We start from the raw sequence: 18,464 nt of genomic DNA on the forward strand, positions 1-18,464 counted from the left end.
TTCTCATTATCCAGGGTTGTTTCAAAAGTTTCAAAGGAACCTCAGGGATTCCAAGGCATTGCTTACACGGATGCCATTATGAATAGGATGGTGCAGTGTGGAATTGCGCCCTCAAGCATCCAAGTTCAGAGGGAGCTCAGGGGTCCAAAGCATGGTTGCAAGAGGGGGCAGAACTTATAGCTAGGAGTAAGTGCAAAGTGAAGGGGGAATTAAGGGGCCATGACAAGTGGTGGTCATACCTAGCCATAAGGTAGGCTGGAACACCCTGACACTTGCTAGATGAACAAGTTAGGAGAAGCCTTTTGATGGTCAGACAAAGGTCTGGATAGTGATTTAGGACTATCAAGACCTAAGTCAAGGCTAGCACATAATGGGGAGAATGGGAAGTGGAGAATTGATTGAGTTAAGGGATGTTTCAGTGAACCAGTTCAGGATCATAGACAGCAATAATTGGGTGGGTGGCTGCTATGCCCTGAACAATAAACTACACATACAAAGGGGTAAAAGGGGTAAAGGGGGTTACGACAGAGTATCAAATTCATGACAAACAATTGATTACACACATAACTTAAATACAGAAATATAAAGGAGAGGGAAACAAATATCAACTAAAGGAAATAGGCAGAATTAAACACATTGTTGTTGAGGCATGTAAACTAACTAAGACATACCAGTAGAGAAGCAAAAGAAGTGCAGAAGAAAGTAAAGTAAACACAGTCCACAGCAGCACAAGTATCAAAAGAGAGACTTTTAAGTGAAATTGAATTGTGAACTCAGATGGTGTTCTGTGTTCGTGTGTGTAGGAAAAGTCTGTGAAAAGCCTCTGTAAAACTCTCCTTTAGTGCAAAAGGGCAGGCCCTTTTATAGTGCAGAAGATGAGTAAGAAAAAGGTAAGAGAATAGTTTTGAAATCAATCACAAGCTGCTTCCCTTTGGTTAAGGGATTTGATTCAAACGGGCAAAAATAAATAAGGAAAGGATTCGTTTTAAAAATCTTTTCTAAAGCAGTGTAATAGGGACAAATACACAGCAGTTTATTTAAGGAAATAGTCTAGTAGCACACGGTTTGGGCAGAACAAGGAAAGACAATCAATTAACAGCCAGTACAATCAGGGTTCGAATCTTAGTGTGAATGAATCCAACCAGAAAAGGTGAGAAGGGGTTTAATTTAAAGAAAATCAACAGTACAAAACCTTTTAAAAAGGAACTCGGAATCAATCACAAGCTGGCCAAAGGCCTTTTGAAAGAAGAGAATTTGTCATATAAAAAGCATACAGACATGTGAGACAAGAGAGAGTTGTCGTAAAACTAGCAAGAAATCAGAGTGACCAAGAAGGTTAGGTTCGTAGACTCAGAATGAGCCTGAAAGAGAGTCAAGGGTTCTGAATGGAACCCTAGACCAAACACAAAGTCAAGCCTGCCAAAACCCCCAAATACTAGGGTTTCTGACTCGAATCAGATGCATAGATGAGAAAACAACAAATAGAACAGGCTCAGTAGTCTCTTTCAGAGACTTATGAGAAAACAAACAGAGAGAGCAGCAAGTTTGAAACACAGGGAATACATTTAGGCAAAACATGGCACTCAAACAAGTTCAGGAGAGAAAAAGCGATACAGGTTTAGGAAAAACAGTAGACGGAACCTGCTTAGAGTTCAAACAAAAGTCCAGTAAAGGCAAACAAGGATTAGAAGCTTAGTAAAATACAGTAAAGAAACATACGAGATAGACATGTAAAGCATGCTTATAGAGCCCGGTAGAAGAAAGAACAGAACACAAAAAATAGAAGAACATGCATAATATGGCAAAACATAAGAACATAGGAGCAGACATGCGAGGAAAGAACACAAGAACATGGCATAGACAGATTCACACAAAGAAAAGAAGAAGAAGAAAAGTCAGAAGTCGTTTTAAGATTTTCCGAAAACCCTAAATTGAAACAGGCTAATTTTGAAAAGAAAATTGGGGAAAAGCTTTAAAACATTGAATATAGCACAGATCCACCATAGATCTAAGTAAATAAAAGAGGAAGGAACCTCGAATAGCCTTAGGGTTTCTCTGAAACAATGAGAAGGCTTGGAAGAGGTCTGGTCTTGAGTCAGAGATGGTCATGACTAGGCTTTCAAAGCTCGAATACGTCGGAATGGGGCCGGAGAGGCCACAAAACACAGATCTGTAGGGGATCTGAACAGACGCCGTCGAGGTCAGACCTCGAAATCTCGAACACCTATGGTTTAGGGGTGAAGGAAGGTGAGCACAGGTCGTCCATGGCCTGAAAAGCCATGGACTCCGGCGAGATAATGGTCGGAGAAGACGAGGGAGGCGATTAGTGTTTGAGTGTTTGAGAGCGTTTGAGAGAGAAGAGAGTTCGAAGGCGATTGTCGAAGAGAAATGGGGATTAGGGTTAGGTCATGTGGAATTAAAAAAGGAAAGAATCATTTGTGGCCGTTGATCAAAAGGATCAACGGCCTGGATTTAAAAGAACCCCGGGCGGGTTTAGCAATTGGGTCAGGGGTCGGGTGAGAAATCAAATTGGGTCGTTTTGATTTGGGGGCGGATTGGGCCAAAATTAAGGCTAAAATTGAAATGGAATTGGGGCTGCAATTGAAACGAAATGGGACTACATTTTAAATAGCCAGTTTTTCCCTTTTATTTTATAAAAATAGTGAATGATTTTTAAAAGAAAATTGAAGATGCTGAACCAATTAATAACACATATGTATTAATTTAAAAATATTAGAACTAATTTTACAATTATAAAACACTATTAATCGTAAAATAGGCTATAATTGCCTTTATATGCAATTAGCTTTAAAAATACCAAACAAATTTGTAAAAATATACAAAAAATTACCTTAATTATATTTGGTGTAAATATGAGAATAAAATAAGTTATTCACAAAAAAAAATGATAATTTTGGGAATAATTATTGGATTTTGTACTGTTAAAATAGACAATAAATTGATTTAAAAATAAGGAAAAATACCAAAACTCTTGGGAATGCTTATATATACATGCATATGCTATTTTGAGGATATTTTGAGTACATAAAAATAGGGAAAAATTGGGTATCAACAGTGATATGGTGTTATTGTACAACTCAAGGTTGAGATTGTTTCCGGGTAAGTTGAAATCCCGATGGTCAGGGCCATTCCGAGTGGTGCAAATGTTTGCTAGTGGAGCTGTGGAGATTGAATCAAAAGACGGGACGAACAAATTCTCCGTCAGTGGACAAAGGTTGAAACACTACCTTGGATCAGCTGACGAAAAAGGGGATACAGTGGTGTCACATTTCAAAGAACCCCAATACGAAAACGAGGAGTAGGAACTCCACTATTTGCGTCGTGCCGCGACGTTAAATCAGGCGCTGCGTGGGAGGCAACCCACGAATTGTTGTAAGTGTAATGTATAACTGTATATATATATAAAAAAATAAAAAAAAAGAGTACCAGAAAAATGTCTCCACCGCGGTCCAAGCGTGACCGCGGTGAGACCGCGGTGGAAGAGGCTCTCTGAAGTTTTCCCACCGCGGTCCAAGCGTGGCCGCGGTGAGACCACGGTGAAAGAGGCTCTTTGAAGTTTTCCCACCGCGGTCCAAGCGTGATCGCGGTAGGACCGCGGTGGTACATAAACGGGCCAGTCAGGTAAGTTACTGAATTTTTTTCTTTTCTTTTCTTTCTTCTAATTTCTTCCCCCCTTTTAATTACCCTTATCCAAACACCCAACCCCTTATTCCCCACTAAAACCCACGACCCAAACCCCTTTCTCTCCATATTCTCTCCATAATTTCCCTCTCTTCTTCTTCCTCCCCAAGCCCTAACCCCCATTCTTCACCAAAATTCTCCTTCTTCAACCCTCTCATCTCCTCTACAAGGTAAGCTTTCTTCTATTCTCTTCTCTTTTCTTCAAATAGTTAGTGTAAATTAGTTTCTTAACCCTAGATTTTGTTGTAATATATAAATTGTATCTTTTTCTTTGTTTTCTCTTTTTATTTGATTATTTTAGCCATGGTGGATGCTTAGATGTTGGGTTTCATGATGATTAACTTGTGGGGAGGGTTTTGTAATGTTTTTGAGACCTAACTATAATTTTTAGGGCAAAGTGTGGTGGTTGGGCCTATATGGCCGAAAATTTGGAATTGTTGTAACTCTTGGAGCACTTTGTGCTCATTGTAATTGGTTGTGGTGGTGGTGGTTGAAATATTTCACTAATGAAAGGTTGGGTATGTTATAGTAGGAGAGGTTGACATGTTGATGAGGGTGTGAAGTAATCATAGTATGGGTTGGCTAATTGGGGCCACTTAGCAATAGGGTGTTTTGGCATTGTTGGCCAATGATAACTGTTTAGTGCCAGCGGGTGGCGAAGTCTGAGTAACCATTCGCATGGCCCGGTTTAGGATGTATTTGATAGTTGCCCTGTCTTGTTGCAGGTATTATGGCACGAAAGAGGCACAAAGGTTCGGCTAGTACTTCCCAGGGGCTCACATATGATGAAACTAGGTTCCAGTCTCCGGGGGCTGAGGATGCATTCCATGCGAAAGCCACAAAGACCTTCGTCTCGGAGATTGCTGTGGATAGGGCTGCCCTCCGCATGGAAAGCCCAGCCATGTATGAAGAGATACGGCGGAGGGAGATGGAATTTTTGTTTGAGGAGCCCGAAACAATGAATCCAATACTAGTCCGGGAATTCTATTGAAATTGCCCGGAGCATTTTAGCCGGGAGGTAATTGTGCGTGGCAAGGTGGTGGATGCTTCCATTCCTAAGATTCGGCAGGTTTTGCAGTTGCCCCAATTCAGAGGTGATGTTGATCATTACCACGATGCTCATGGGGTTAATTGGGATACCTTGATTGAAGTAATCTGCCAGAATGGCCAACCAACTTGGATACAGGAAAACATCACCCTCCACTCCAAGTCCTTCACTTATGAGGCCAAGTGCTGGTTCAATATCATTTGCAGCCGCTTCCTGCCCACAAGCAACTCTACCGATGTCAACCACCTAAGGGCTCTACTGGTATGGTGCTTTGTCACAAAGCGTGACTTTGATGCGGCGCGGCTCATTGGTGATGAAATGATCCTCCGATCCTCGCTGCAGTCTAAGGGGTTTTATTTTCCCTCATTGGTGACTAGATTGTGTCTGCTCAAGGGCGTTCCCACTCTGCCTATTGATGGCACATTGCCCGCAAGGATACCCTTCAGAACTTCTAGGATCAACGTGGGCAGAGATGCGCCCGCGACCATAGATATTGATGATGAGGAGGAAGGCCAAGCACCAATGGCACCCTCCAGGAGGTCATATGACAGATCTGGATCTTCCCAGCGTCCCCACACGGGAGCCGGACTCTCTAGATCACAATCCACCCGACCTATGCTACTTCAGTGGAGGAGGAGCTCGAGGACCTTCGTACCTCGGTGGATGGCCTGCATGTGAGGATGGATGCTATGTCTCAGCGCCATGCCAGGTCTGAGAACCGCATGATGGCGTGGTTCCGTGCATTGGGATGAGCATGTGGACCCCAGCACGGTCTCCGACTCCGAGCAATACTCAGGGAAGTCTTCTTACCCTACTGCTCTTTATTTTTGTATGACATGGGGACATGCCATGATTATAAGTGTGGGGTGGGAGACTTGTTGTTGTGATGTGTTGTATTGTACATATTAAACATGTTGTAATTTTATAACTGACTTGGCCCAACGACGGACACTTATCGACGGGTCTCTTGAGGGTCAAAGTCGGTTGTTAAGGGGTAAAGGACTCTTCCTGAGGACGGACCACTTGGACAGTACTCTTGAGGGAAGTAGTCCATGTAGATTTTTTTTTATTTTATTTATTTTATTTTCTTTTCTCTTTTTAGGTAATGTAGTAATTCCCCCTTGGTTTTTCTTTTGACCATGGTTCTTTTCCAAGGGCTTTTTCTTGAACCGGGTTAGGTAGATTTTTTTTAGGACTCTGAAGACTCTCTTAGATTAGGAGGGGTAAGGGCAGGAATCCACCCTTTTGATGTATACACCTGCTAACACCTAAACGAACTTGAGAGTGCGACGTCTAGGCTCATGTGTAGACTCATAAATTGTGCCTTAATTGTGTACACCTTGTCTTGCTTGAATGCTCATGTGAGTGTGTTGACGAACTAGTTCAGAATGAGTTACTTGCCAAGTGTGTGTGAGAATTACCCACATTCTGTGCTTGCATGTGATACCTAGAACTTGCCCTGTGTGTTTGCAAAGCGAAATAGTAGTTTTGTTCAGTCTTGGATGTGATATAGGCATTTCTTGTTGAGCCATATATACATATTTTACCCACCGAATTATTATGAATCTTAGTTAACCCCTTTGAGCCTGTAATCCTGTTTCTTTGGCAATCACATTACAAGTCTTACCCATTTGTTTGAATTAACCATCTATTTGAACCTTTTCACCTCTCATGAGCACTTGAATGTTATGAACTTTATAAAAGTTAAAGTGTGGGGTGGTTGGTTTGGCTTTTGAGTGGAACTAATTGAATAAGGAGAAAGGTGCAATGTTTTGAAAAAGGAAGAGCCACTTAGATTGTTAAAAAAAAATATCCTTGATAAGTGGTGGCTCTTGATGTAAGTGCTTAAAGTAGTATGGGGTAATATAAATTGATGTGAAGGTGGCGTTTGGTTTGACATAAGTATAAGGCTTAAATGTTAAAATGTATGTACTAAAGTGCTTAGGGAGGTGTAGTCACTCTTATATCTAAATGTATCCTACCCGTCCCGTAGCCTACATTACAACCAATTAAAGTCCTAATTGATCCAAGATTGAATGAACTCAATTAGTAGAGTATTACACTAAGGGCAAGCTTATGGTGTATCTGTGTGGCATATGAATATTCTTTGCTGAGAGTGAGTGAATTCTTTCTATCTAAAGTTCGTTGTGCTTGATTCTATACGTGTGGAACTTCTCTCAAATTAATAATGTGAGGGCTTGTGACTCAGGAAGAAATAGCAAGTTTTTACCTCTGTTAGAGTAGTTAGAGTGAGCATGTGTGAGGCATGGCATTAGAGTTTGCATCTGAGGTGTGGCAGTTGCACTGCTTAGGTTATTCTTTCATAATGGCAGGTGTGACATAAATTGGGTAATTCGTAGAGCGATTAGGCATAGAAGTGTGGTTTAAATTGCTTGAGGACGAGCAAAGCTTTAAGTGTGGGGTGTTGATAATAGGTGAATTGAACTATGATTAAGCCCCAAAAGAACCACTTTCTTGTAGAGTTTTTATTGTAAAAGTGATAGCAAAATGCTCTTATTAGTGCTTTTCATGTTTTTCAAGTTACATACATTAGAAGAAGGCTATGGAGTGGTTTTGTATCATTTATGGAAGAAAAAGAAGCCAATCGCATCAAAGTCACCGAGTGAACCATTTGAAATACACAAACGAGGCCTGGAGGTGAACTGCCGCAGTCCCAGCGTGGGCGCGGTAGGACCGCGGTGAGCTGTCAGAGGAGATTCAGAGAGGCCGTTTGGCTGCCGTCCCAGCGTGGCGCGGTAGGACCGCGGCAGGCGACGGGAACTTAAGGGACTGAAGTGCAAATTCCGGAATTCTTAGCCCAAAACCCTATTTAAATACTAGAACTCGCCCAAAGGAGGCATGTAACATTATTAGAGAGTACTTTGGCAAGAAAAAGAAGTGTGAGAGATCACCCAAAACATCATTATTTCTATTCTTCTTTATTTTCTTGCAATTTATGATTATGAATCTTTTAGTATTTGATTTACCCATTGTCATGAGTAGCTAAAAACCTTAATCTAAGGTTTTGGTGGAACCCGTTGGGAATAACTTCGTTGTTTTATCAATATAATTAGATTTGATTGTTAATATCTAATTTTTCATCTATGTTTTGATTGTGGAATAGTTGAAAGGGCCCTCAATTATCCATTCCTATTTATTATGTATCTTCTTTAGAGAGAGTGCATATTTAGGTGATTATATGAACAACATCACTCCCGGAGTATAGACGAGAGTCATAACCGAGGATTTAGGGGTTGGATTAGAGATAACGAAACCCCGGGTGCAATCTAAGTGAACCGTATTGTGCAAGTAGCTAGCGTAGCTTGAGAAAGTGCGTCTAGTAGATTATTATAATTACTTGAGAAAGAGTTATGATAGATGGAGAGTTCATGATTGTTAGAGATAGCTAAATCATAGTTATAGGACATATACAACCAAGGAAAGTACCAACGGGGGAAACCATTGCCTTAGACTTTATTTCTACTGTTTACACATCAAGTTTAGTTAATTTTCAGCTGTTAATTACTTTCAATCTTTAGTTGTTAGAAAATCAACCATTGTGAATCAAAAAGTTTGAAAAAACAGATTGTGTGAATTTAGTAAATCTGACAGTAGTGATTGATAGGTTAGTTCCCTGTGGTTCGACTCTGGGCAATAATACTCAGATTATATTTGCAACGCCATCTTTTGTGAGACTTAGTTGAGCGTGATCAGTACTGCCAGATGCTATTTTACAACGGAGGATGGTGAAGCTCAATAACGTTGTTGGAGGAAGGTACTTGTACAATATGCTAATGTGAGCCCTGATAAGGCTACATGGGATGATTGGGGGTATACTAAAGGGCGACTTTCAGATTCTGTGGCCTAGCTCCCACCCTTAGGACAAGGTTATTTTTCATCGAGAGAGGGGGGTATTGTAATCTCGGGAGCTCAATATTTAGAAACAAAACGAAGAAATGAATTAGGAAAGTCACAAAATTAGGGTTTATGGCTCTATAGGCACGCGCATGTAAAGAGGATTAAAAAAGGAGGCACGTGGGAAGTGATCTGGAACCGCAATGGACTGCTAGGATGCTATTTTAAGACAGTTAGCAAATCAATGGTCTTGATCAGGTTAGATGTAACAAAATTAGGCTTAGCTTAGTCTAACTATAGCAGATTGGGCCAGTGTTCAGGTATTCAGTTTTTGACCAGTGCACAAAGGGTTGATAACAACACCCTGAGGGGAGAAATTGGCTTCAACAAAACCGAGGTGATCGGCAACGGATCCGTAACAACAACGGCAATGATCCTTTCTAGACCGACTCATGAGATTCATGAGGGAAATGAACAAGCGGATAGATCAGAATATGAAAGAGTTCCACGCCCGAATGGACCAAATTCTAGGCGCACCACTAGTGTTGAAGGGCCGGGACTCGAAAAAGTACACACAATTGTCGTTCAAACCGAGTGCAGCACCAAAATTGATTCTAAGGCGGTTTAAAATGCCAGACATAGTGAAGTATGATGGGACTTCGGACCTCAGGAGCACATCACAACTTATACCACTGCAGTGAAAGGAAACGACTTGGCTCAACATGAAATTGAGTCTGTTCTATTGAAGAAATTTGAAAAAAACCCTCACGAGGGGGGCTTTGACGTGGTATTCACTCATACCCGAGCATTCGATCGATTCCTTTGAAATGCTTGCAGATTCTTTCATTAAAGCCCATGTCGGGGCTAGGAAGGTCCAGGTCCGGAAGGCAGACATATTCAGAATTTCACAAGGAGAGTCCGAGTTGCTGCGCGAGTTCATGATCAGGTTCTAGAAAAAAAAAAGGATGTTGTTAGTGACCGTGCCAGATGAATGGGCAACTGAGGTATTTACTAAGGGGTTGAACCCGAGGAGGTCTAACGCTTCTCGGAAGCTGAAAGAAAGCTTGCTCGAGTTCTAAGCAACCACATGGGTAAATGTCCATAACCTCTACGAATCAATGATAAGGATAGAAGATGACCAGCTCAGGTTCCCGGCGTCAACCAAAGCTCGGGATCGAGAAAAGAACAGGGATAAATCAAAAGAAGACATTGATGCAGATCGGCGGTCTTCTAAGGGTCGTTTCTGTCACGACCCAAACTGAAGGGTCACAACGTGCACCCGGTGCCTTGGTCAACCAAGTACCAGTGTAACATATCTTACTCATAATGCTTCATTAACTCTCTTCTTATTTTCCGCTAACATTTATGCCTATCACTTTATTCTGAAAACTCGAACAAGACATTCATTTGCTCTTAGCTCCCCTTGCTCCATCCATTGGCTCTTCGAGTTGCCTAACATTCTCTTTCTACTAGGGACGGGAGCCACACTAAGGTAATATTTATCCTTTCCAGGATTCAAGTGCCTATCTTTGTAGTACTCATATCTGGATGTACTATTTTAGAGTGCACCATCCGGGTGTCTCACAAGGAGATCTATTAGCACATTTGCAATATCCTTTGGAAATGTCAACCAACGCAAACAATCCATCCACTATTTTGGGTCATTCTAACCCCAGCCGAATCCTGATATCTGTCCTTCTCTTATACTACTTCTGTTAGCCCCCATAGGGCATAAATGAGATGGGTGCGGCTGATTGTACATACCTCTGTATTGCTGAAGGTAACTCAAAAGGCTTATATCTCTCTTCCTGAATTGTAAATAATGATCATCTTCTCTAATTGGGTACCTCGTACACTTCTTCATCTTACTTCTTTTACTTGTTGAAATTTGTATCTATCTTTTGAATCTCTCATGGTCTTTCACCATAGGGGTGGATAGATATTTTTGCCTTAAGGCTCCTTATCAAGAAGCTTACACGTCTTAGTACACACATATTCTAATGAAGACCTTACATTTACTCATCATAAGCATCATGAAAAATCGAGTTCCTCTGAATCAACTCTTCCATAGACACATTCAATCTCTTACCATTTGAAACTCAAGGCCATTTCATGTAGAAATCAAGCTAATGTTTGAAAGCAATTTATGTTTTCCATGGCAGATCCGCCGTTACGTGTTTCGTTGTAATAGACGTGTGTTAGAGGAATTGTCAAGAGAATCGGTCCAGGTATGTTAAGGATGTCCCTTCTTTCCTTTTGGCATGATCTATACGACACAAACGAAACGAGCAAATGCACAACTTCCATAAATGACTCTATTCATAGAAGTATTAGAGGTGCCTATGTTCTTGAATTCTCATGTGTCTTATTATTACATCTTCTGTTCATGAGTCTCAGAAAAATACGTAAGTTGAAAAAAGTTTACTTCATGATATTACTCAAAGGCATAATGGTCTTATGACATTCCGAGAGATTTTATTGACATACTTCTCATGCATTGCATTCATTTATACATATACATGTCCATGAAAAGATGGAGTTATACATGCGTATATATGTATATAGATATGGAAAAAGGTTACGGCGTTATATATGCACCACCACCTGATTAGCTGGTATACGTTGATGATTTTGCCCACAGTGGCCGAGATGATATGATGGGATGCCCTCAGAGGTTTGATGATGTTATGAACACATGTACCTATGCACGACATGACATTCATACACATATGTATGACACTATAAGTATTACATGATTTACAGAGTTCTCCAGACTTACAGGTTGAGTCATTTACTCCACGTTTCTTCAATGTCTTTTATATACTTATTTATGTGCCTTACATACTTGGTACATTATTCGTACCGACGTCCTTTTGTTGGGGATGCTGCATTCATGCCTGCAGGTATAGACAATCAGTTTGACGAGCCCTCATTGTAGACGAGGTTAGCATTCAGCGAAGGATTAGTAAGAGTCCACCTCATTCGGAGTGCATCCGAGTCTACGAGCCATCGTGTCAAAATTTTGCTACAGACTTATGGGTAGGCCGGTACCCTGTCCCATTTGATGTCTACTACTCATAGAGGCTTTGTAGACAGAGGTTCATTTTGTACAGTATGTTAGAGGCCTTGACGGCCCATATGTATTCATGTTTTAAGAAAGATAGTTCATTGATATAGTGTTTTCCCACTTATAGTTATACATTATGAGTTGTGGCCATGTGGGCCCAATAACCAATAACAGTACGAGAAGAAAGATATGTTACGCTGGTACTCGGTTGAGTAAGGCACCGGGTGCCCATCGTGACCCTTCGGTTTGGGTGGTGACAGTTTCTTTCCCTACAAAAGGGCCGAAGGACGCAACAACAAGGGATTCTGATAGGTGGATAGGTTCGCCCCCGATAGAAAGGTTGAACGCGGCCGGAACAACAGGTCATCACAGGACAAAGAGGTATCGAGTTTGCGAGATACCGCTTCTCCTAAGTCTTCCGAATATAATTTTAACATTAGCGTTGTGGAGATGGTATCGACAATGAGGAACATCAAGGAAGCGCGGTTCTCGAGGCCGATGAGATCCGATCCCAACCAGAGGGATCCGAATTGATAGTGCGAATATCATGGGACTAATGGCCACCGAACTAGGGACTACCGTCATCTGCGCGAAGAGGTGGAAACACTGTTAACGAATGGCCATCTCAGGGAATTCTTAAGCGATCGGGCTAAGAACAATTATGGCTGCAGCCGAGACAAAGCAGAGCCCTCGAAGATAGGGGAAGACGCTCCTCGATTAACTATCAACATGATTTTCGGGGGGAACAAGATCAATGGTGTAACCTTCTCGGCAACGAAAAAGACAAAGGTGTTGGTGACTCATGCAAGGGACTCCGGGAAGTTGCTGAGGACGACATCACCTTCACATAAAAAGACGCCGATGGACTCCTTCTGCCGCACAATGATGCCTGGTAATTTCTCTTAACATTCTAGATTTTAAAAGTAAACGTGTTTTGGTGGACCCATGAAGTTCAGCTAACATCATTCAATGGAAAGTGCTGGAACAAGCCAAGCTAACCGGAAGCATCATTTCGGCAACAAAACTCCTCGTTGCTTTCAACTTAGCAAGTGTAACGACCCGGAGAGAGATCTTGCTGCCCACGAATGCCGAAGGGGTCATGAAGACTAACTTATATGAAGTGGGGGACGACGATATGGGCTACAACATAACTCTCGGTAGACCATGGCTATATGAGATGAAAGTTGTGCTATCAGCATACCACCAAATGCTGAAATTCGCGACCCCAGAGGGAATTAAAAATAAAAGGGGATCAATCGGCGGTGAACGAAATGAATACGGTATCAGTTACCAGCAGTAAAGGGAAGGAACTCAACGCATAACAATTATAGGAACCAACGCTTGCTCCTGAGCCAAGTGAAGATGATAAAGGGAGGAGTCGTCGGAACTCCACCAGGTACCAAGATATTTTCAGGTACCGGAAGAGACAGACGCGACCCAATCCACATCGGAAGAACTCGAACAAGTAGCCTTGTTCCAAAAACTCCTGGAGAGAAAATTTCACTTGGGGATAGACCTTTACCTCGAGCTCAGGTCAGGTTTTGTTGATTTTCTTAAAATTAAAGCTGATTGTTTCGCTTGATCACACACGGATATGACAGGTATCCCGATAGAGGTAACTGTTCACAAGCGAAGCCTGGACTCAAGTATCCGACTGGTAAGGCAACAAAGCTTCCGATACCTGAGGTTAGAAACAGGTTTGTCAAAGAAGAGGTAACTCGACTACTTGAAATTGGTTCAATCCGAGAGGTAAAGTATCCCGGCTGGCTAACTAATGTAGTTGTTATTTCGAAAAAGAACAATAAATTCTGAATGTGCGTAGATTATAAAGACTTGAATAAGGCACGCCCGAAAGACTCGGTCCCACTGCCAAACATCGATCAAATGATCGACGCCACGATTGGGCACGATTTAATGAGTTTCCTTGATGCCTATTCCCGTACAATCAAATTTAGATGAACACGGAGGATCAGGAAAAAAACTTCATTCATCATGAACTTCGACACATATTGTTATAATGTGATGCCTTTCGGGCTCAAAATCGCCGGAGCCACTTATCAGAGGCTCGTGAACAAGATATTTGAAACGAAAATAGGTAAAAAAATGGAAGTGTAAATAGATGATATGTTGGTCAAGTCTTTGAATGGAGGTGACCATTTAAAACATCTCTAGGAAACATTCGACATCCTAAGGAAGCACAACATGAAGCTCAACCCCGAAAAATGTGCGTTCGGAGTTAGATCTGGTAAATTCTTGGGTTTCCTGGTGTAAAAAAGAGGGATCGAAGTCAATCCCGATAAGATCAAGGCCATCGAGGACATCCTAGACCAGCTAACAAGCGTAAAAGAAGTCCAAAGGCTAACCGAAAGATTGGCCGCTCTGAGCAGGTTCATTTCGGTCTTCGGAAAAATGTCATCACTTCTTCTCACTTCTAAAGAAGAAGAATAACTTCAAATGGACTCCATTACTATCAAAATCGGAGGAAGGTGAACAATTGTTAATATACTTAGCAGTTTCGGAGGTAGCGGTAAGTGATGTTCTAGTCTGGGAGGACGAAGGTACACAATCTCCTATCTATTATGTTAGAAAATCTTGACAGGAGCGGAAACTCATTATCCGCATCTCAGAAAGTTGGCCTTAGCTCTCGTAGTTACCTCTCGAAAGCTTAAGCCTTATTTTAAATTCCACCCTATAGCCGTGGTGACAACCTTTCCCCTATGGAATGTCCTTCACGAACCTGAGTTTTCAGGTAGGTTGGTCAAGTCAGCAATTGGGATCAGAGAATTTGATATTGAATATAAGCCTAGGACTGAGATCAAATCACAAGTTTTGGCCGACTTCGTGGCTGATTTCAATCCCGAGGTATTGCCTTTGGTAACAAAAGAAGCAGTGACGGTGTTAGAAACGACATAAGGAGTTTGGACCTTGTTCACGGATGGAGCATCGAACGTGAAAGGGTCCGGGCTTGAGGTGCTCTTAATCTCTCCCTCGGCAGAGATCCCGAGGCAGGCCATAAAAACTGTTCCCTTGACTAATAATGAAGCCGCGTATGAGGCTTTGGTTGCAGGACTTGAATTGGCCTGAGGGCTGGACTCCGAGGTCATCGAAATCAAATGCGATTCCCAACTAGTAGTAAATCAAGTATATGGAATCTTCGACACCATGGAGGAACGCATGCAATAATATGTAACTAAAGTCAAAATTTGCTCGCACGGTTCAGGGAATGGTCGATCACCCACATCCTAAGAGAAGAAAATGCAGTAGTAGATGCATTATCCAATTTGGGATCGTCCACGGAAATGAAGGGATCAGATTCTGGCACTGTTGTACAGCTCATACACTCGGTGCTGGATGTGGACGGTTATTATGAAGTAAATACAACCAACCTAGTGTGGGACTGGAGGAATGAGATCATCGATTACCTTTAGCACGGCAAGATACCCGAAGACCCAAAGGCATCCTGGGTACTCCACACCAAAGCAGCTCGTTACAGCTTCTGGGGAGGGCAGTTATACAAAAGGTCGTTCCAAGGCCCGTTGGCCTGATGTTTGGGAGCCTCGGAGGTAAACTATGTCATGAGAGAGGTTCACGAAGGAATTTGTTGGAATCATTCCGGTGCAGATTTGTTGGTCCTAAATTAGTTAGGGCCAGATACTACAGGCCTTGGATGGAACAAGACGCGAAGGCATTCGTTCAGAAATGCGACAAGTGTCAACGTTATGCACTGCTGGTACACCAACCGACAGAACTGCTACATTCGGTACTATCCCCATGGCCATTAAAGAAATGGGGGATGGATATAGTTGGAACATTCCCTCCGGCTCCCGGAAAGTTAAGATTTCTTTTAATTCTAATCGGTCATTTCACTAAATGGGTTGAAGCAGGTCCTTACCAGAAGATCGGTGAGCGCGAATTGGTCGATTTCCTGTGGGAAAACATAATTTGCCAGTTCGGAACATCGAAAGAGAATTGATGATGTCCAAATTCACTACTAAAAAGTAAATGGATATGGTCGCATGCAATATAATTTACCCAACTATGAGTCGGGGTCGAATCCCACAGAGAACAATATGTAGGCGATTAGGCGTGTAAGAGAATTATCACTTGTTATGCAATGCCAAATACTTAGAACTTTTTTTCAAAAAATATTTATAACTAAATGCGAAAATGTAAACTAACCTAGAAAGAAAGTAAATTGATCAATGGCTACAAGCATGGATATACGGGAAATTACACTCAAGTAACGATCCAATGTATTTCACGATTTTACAAATATGAGCGATGTTTATGTTAATTAGCCTCGGGTAATAATTCTATATTAGCTTCTTCCAAAGACTAACAAGACTTCCTAATTGAATTATTCCGAAAACAATTAAGAGCTTAAGCACACCCGAATATGGCTACAAGTAGTTCAATCCTATCCCTAGGTAGAATCTATAAAGTGAGGGTTAAAGCCTCAAGTTCTTATTAATTTATCTTTCCCAACCCCAAATAATCTTTCCCAAAATTAATTAGAAGTTAATGGGCGAGTCCTAGGGTTAGCTAATCCCTTTGCAAACATTAAAGAACAAGTATAATTAAAGAAACAATAACTCACTTTATAATAAATAATAATCTTTCAATACATAAGCACAACAAGATATTTAATCCACACTTTAAATATGAATATTTCCATAAACAAGATTCAAGTGTTGGAAAAAATACTATACACTTAGATATACAATACAAATCAATGAAATGAAGAAATGAGCATAAATGGGTAAGAAATCTCAACCAAAAGCTTCAAATCTTCAAGACCAAAGTGTGTGTGCAAGTACCCTAGCTTCCAAAACTTGTTTCTCTCTAGTCTAAGGACTGAAAATAAGCCAAAGATATGCCAAAGATCAACTAGGTCGTGTGATTGTGGGTGTGGAGTTGAGGAGATATGAATTTCCAAGTCTGCCCAGGTCTGAAGCCCGTTGGCCGCACCTGCGGAAGCATCAACGCAGGTGCGCCTCCGCAGATGCGGGTAACAGACTAGAATAAATGGTAGAATCACCACTCATCAAGAATGCCTGTGACAACGGGCAACAGTTCATCGGCTCCAGGTCACGAAATTTCTCGAAGACTTGAAAATCAAAAGAATCACATCTTCATAGTACCAACCAAGTGCAAATGGACAGGCGAAATCAACCAACAAGGTTATTACTCAAAACCTCAAAAGCAGGTTGGAAGTAGCCAAAGGAAAGTGGCCCGAAGAGTTACCAGGAGTGCTATGGCTATACCAGACGATAGCCAAGTCAAGCACGGGAGAGACACCTTTCTCTCTCGTATACGGTGCAGAAGCTCTGATCCCGGTGAAAGTAGGACAACCAACCTTGCGGTACTTCTGAGCGGATGAAGAAACAAACAACGAAGCATTGCTGGTCAAATTGGAGCTACTTAAAGAACGCAGGGACTTGGCGCACATAAGAATGGTGGCCCGGAAACAAAGAATGGAAAGATACTATAACCAGAGGGCCAATCTCCGTTATTTCAAAGGAGGAGACTTGATTTTGAGGAAAGTAACTCAGAACACCTGGGAGCTCAACGCGAGAAAGCTGGGTCCGACGTGGGAAGGCCCCTATCTAATTTCAGCTATCACCGAAAAAGGATCATATGAATTAGAAAACCAAGACGGAGTCAAATTACCGAGCAACTAGAATGTGACTCACTCTTAAGGTATTACTCCCTCCGTTTCATATTAGATGAGGTACTTTCCCTTTTAGTCTGTTCCAAAACAAATGATACATTTCTAAATATGGAAATAATTCAAACTTTAAACTCTTCATTTTACCCATTTACCCTTAATGAGAAGCTTTTATAGCCACACAAATGGCATGGCCCCACAAACCTTTTACCCCTTAAGCTTTTAATACCACAAGTTTCAAAAGTCTTCTTCTTTCTTCTTAAACTCCGTGCCGAGTCAAACTACCTCATCTAATATGAAACGGAGGGAGTATTGCTGATGAGCACCGCTTGTACTGAAAGTATGTGCTGCACTTTTTTTCCCCTCGCCCAATTTTTTCTTTTAACAAGACAGCAACGGAAAGCATACTACGAAGGAAATGCCATCAGCAGAGATAAGACCTTTAAATGACAAGGCATCAAAACGACAAACCACTACGAGATGGTTAAATAGTGTTTGGATCAGTAGTAAATTCCTAATTGGAAGCAAAACTTGCCACCGGACCAAAGGACATTCAACCATTTACAAGTGTTTTCCCTACAAGCCACTAGGGGTGGTTAGATAATATTTGGCTCGATAGCAAAGTTCCAAACGAGAAACGAAGCTTGCTATCGAACCAAAGACTATCCAACTATTCACTAGTGGAATCCTCAAAGGAACAAGACTTCCAGTGTTCCGATTCGCATTTTTCCCATTTGAACACTGGGAGAATAGTACGAGAACACGGCAAACTGATTGCCACAGAAACCGCGACTACAAAATCTGGGCACAAATATGCCTCATCGGGACTGGGGACTGCACAACTAGCTCCGTGGAAACAAATTGTACAGAATAGAGACATGTATGGCAATTTCTTTTCTTTCAGCACTCAACTGCTTATGTACTTTTGAAGATAGAAGGAATGAAATAAAGTCCTTTTGTTTTTATCTTGTTTCTTGTCCAAACGATGAGTTGATTTTATCATTTGAAAGTTAGCTAAGTACTTCAAATGCTAGTGCCAGAATGAACATGAGCCGTCCTCTTCAAGATCACCGTAAACATAAGATAGCCCTTTCTTATGAAATCCTCACAATAAAGGGTTAGTT

This window comes from Nicotiana attenuata, unplaced genomic scaffold (assembly GCF_001879085.1).
Source record: "Nicotiana attenuata strain UT unplaced genomic scaffold, NIATTr2, whole genome shotgun sequence".
NCBI classification, from domain to species: domain Eukaryota; kingdom Viridiplantae; phylum Streptophyta; class Magnoliopsida; order Solanales; family Solanaceae; genus Nicotiana; species Nicotiana attenuata.